A 3,637-nucleotide genomic window follows, 5' to 3' on the forward strand; every position below is an offset into this window, starting at 1 on the left:
AGAGAAGACCCTTACATGCATGTAAAAGATTTCTTGGATATTTGCTCAGCTTTTCGTTTTCAAAATTTTTCGGATGAATCAGTTAAGCTTAGGTTGTTTCCTTTTTCTTTAAAAGATAGAGCCAAAGCTTGGTTAAACTCACTTCCAACCGGAACCATAACAACTTGGGATCAACTTTTTAATAAATTTCTTGCCAAATTTTTCTCCATGTCCAAAACTGATAATTTAAGAAGAGAAATCTCCGAATTTTATCAAAAAGATAATGAAGAATTTTATGAATGTTGGGAAAGATTTAAAGATTTATTATTAAAATGCCCCCACCATGGTTTTGAAAAATGGAGACTTGTAAAATATTTTTATGATGGTTTAACCCCTTCAAATCGACAAATGATTCAATCTATGCATACCGGAAAATTTTTGAAATTACAAGGGCAAGAGGCTTGGGAAGCTCTTGAAGAATTATCTGTTAATTCACAACAATGGAATTATTCTGAGCCTAGGTCTAGAGCAAATAATTCACCCAAAAGAGGAGGAAAATATGAAATAAAAGAAGAAACTTATTTGAGAACATCTTTTGAAAAATTAGCAAGAAAAGTAGAAGCCTTAGTCATAAGTCAAACTATGAATTCTCATGTTCAACCTAAAAAAGAGGTTTGTGCTAGTACTTGTCATAATGATCAATCATGTCCTTCTTTTCTTGAAATATTTTCCGAAGAGGCTAATGCATTACATTCATATGGTAAACCAAATGATAGCCCATTTTCTAACACATACAATCCTAATTGGAGAAACCATCCCAATTTTTCATGGAGACAAAACCAACCACAAATGAACCAAGGAAACCAATTCAACATGCCAAATCCGAATCATGTCCAACCAAGTCAACCTTACCCTCCACAAAGAAAGCCTTCCTTAGAAGACACTTTACAACAATTCATGCAATCCACCCAACAAATCATGCAAAAACAATCTCAGTCCATTGCCAAACTTGAGACACAATTGGGTCAACTTGCCAATGCCGTAACTGAGAGAGAAAAAGGAAGATTTCCTAGCCAACCTGTCCCAAATCCTAAAGGCCAATATGAAGTAGGAGTCTCAAGTCATAAAGAAGAAGCTAAGTCTATTTCAACTCTTAGGTCCGGAAAACAAATTGCCAAACCCGATTACACACCTCAAGTTGAAAAAGACCAAAGCCAACCTCATAGTTCCAACCCAAATGACTTGTCAAAAGATAATGATCAAATTCTTCCTTCCATTCCAAAAGCTCCTTTTCCACAAAGATTACTCCCACTCAAGAAAGGCAACCAATATAGTGACATCTTAGAAGTGTTCAAACAAGTAAGTATCAACATCCCATTCTTAGATGCCATTAAACAAATTCCTGCCTACTCCAAATTCTTGAAAGACCTTTGCACTGTTAAAAGAAACACTAATGTTCCAAAAAAGGCATTTTTAACTGAACAAGTTAGCTCCATAATTCAATATAAAAGCCTTGTGAAATATAAAGATCCTGGTTGTCCAATAATTTCATGCATCATTGGTGATCATTTTATTAACAAAGCTTTACTTGATTTAGGAGCTAGTGTGAATTTATTGCCTTATTCTGTTTATAAGCAACTTGGTCTAGGAGAATTAAAACCAACTTCTATAACACTTCAATTAGCTGATCGTTCTGTGAAAATTCCTAGAGGTATTATAGAAGATGTTTTAATTAAAGTGGATAAGTTCTATTTTCCTGTTGATTTCATTGTTCTTGATACTCAACCTGTTGAAAATTCTCATGCTCAAATACCCATCATTTTAGGTAGACCATTTTTAGCTACATCTAATGCAATTATCAACTGTCGTAATGGTGTATTGAAATTATCTTTTGGAAACATGATTGTTGAATTGAATGTTTTTAATGTTGCTAAATCTGTTGAGTGTGAGGAAATACATGAAGTAAACATGATTAACACGGAAAATATGTTTGAAATGGACATGAATGAATCTTTTGAAACTTATGCAAAAATGTTTGGAATGTGCTTAAATGTTGATGATGTTATTCATGATGTCAATTCTTTACTTGAGTCTACCCCACTAATGGATACTGAAAAATGGAAAGCCAAAATTGAACCATGTATTCCATTAGAGCATGTTGAGTCAACTCCTGAACCACCAAAGTTAGATCTTAAACCTTTGCCCGACACTTTGAAATATGCATTTCTAGGAGAGTCTAACACTTATCCCGTTATCATTGCATCTGATTTAGATGAAAAACAAGAAACAAAGTTGTTAGATATCCTTAGAAAACATAAAAAGGCCATAGGTTGGACCATGGGAGACATTAAGGGAATTAGCCCAGCTGTGTGCATGCATAGAATTCATTTAGAAGAAAATGCTAAACCCTCTCGAGAAAGTCAAAGAAGATTAAATCCAAACATGAAAGAGGTAGTAAGAGATGATGTAATTAAGATGTTAGATGTAGGGATCATTTACCCTATTTCTGACAGTCCATGGATTAGTCCTGTTCAAGTTGTTCCAAAAAAGTCTGGGATCACTGTTGTTAAAAATGAACAAAATGAGTTAATCCCTACTAGAGTCCAAACTGGGTGGAGAGTGTGTATAGACTATAGAAAGTTGAATAGTGTCACTAGGAAAGACCACTTCCCATTACCCTTCATTGACCAAATGCTTGAACGATTAGCCGGCCATGCTTATTATTGCTTTCTTGATGGGTATTCGGGATATAACCAAATCCCCATTGCCCCCGAAGATCAAGAAAAGACTACCTTTACTTGCCCTTTTGGAACCTTTGCATATCGTCGCATGCCTTTTGGTCTTTGTAATGCTCCTGCAACATTTCAAAGATGTATGATTGCAATATTTTCTGATATGGTTGAAAGAAATTTTGAAGTGTTTATGGATGATTTTTCTGTGTTTGGAAATTCTTTTGATGATTGTTTGCACCATCTTTCTCTTGTTTTAATTCGTTGCAAAGAAATGAATTTAGTTCTTAATTGGGAAAAATGTCATTTCATGGTGAAAAAGGGTATTGTCTTAGGTCATATGGTTTCATCTCAAGGAATAGAAGTTGATAAAGCAAAAGTAGATCTTATTTCAAAACTTCCTCCACCTAAGACAGTAAAAGAAATTAGATCATTCTTAGGCCATGCCGGTTTTTATAGAAGATTCATAAAAGACTTTAGCAAAATTTCACGCCCTTTATGTCATTTACTTGGAAAAGAAAATGCTTTTGTCTTTGATAATGATTGCCATGTCGCCTTTGAAAAATTGAAATCCCTTTTAACTAGTGCACCTATTATTCGCCCTCTCGATTGGAATGTTCCTTTCGAAATAATGTGTGATGCTTCTGATTATGCAATTGGTGCTGTTTTAGGACAAAGAATTAACAAGTTACCTCATGTAATATACTATGCTAGCAAAACTTTAAATGAAGCTCAATTGAATTACACTACAACTGAAAAAGAATTGCTTGCTGTTGTGTTTGCATTAGAGAAGTTTAGGTCTTATTTGTTAGGATCTAAAATAATTGTCTATTCTGATCATGCTGCATTGAAATATCTCTTGTCGAAAAAAGATGCTAAATCTCGTTTAATTCGTTGGATCTTGCTTTTACAAGAATTTGATTTAGAGA

At 34.2% G+C, this 3,637-nt stretch overlaps 1 non-coding gene across 1 annotated transcript; it reads right to left on the bottom strand.

The window, feature by feature from the left end:
* Positions 1 to 222: 222 nt before the first annotated feature.
* LOC115703275 (small nucleolar RNA R71) lies at positions 223 to 329 on the bottom strand. Its single transcript, XR_004009052.2, has one exon. It is a non-coding gene; the product is annotated as a small nucleolar RNA R71 (small nucleolar RNA).
* Between the last annotated feature and the right edge of the window lie 3,308 nt (positions 330 to 3,637).

This window comes from Cannabis sativa, chromosome 1 (assembly GCF_029168945.1).
Source record: "Cannabis sativa cultivar Pink pepper isolate KNU-18-1 chromosome 1, ASM2916894v1, whole genome shotgun sequence".
Taxonomy (NCBI): domain Eukaryota; kingdom Viridiplantae; phylum Streptophyta; class Magnoliopsida; order Rosales; family Cannabaceae; genus Cannabis; species Cannabis sativa.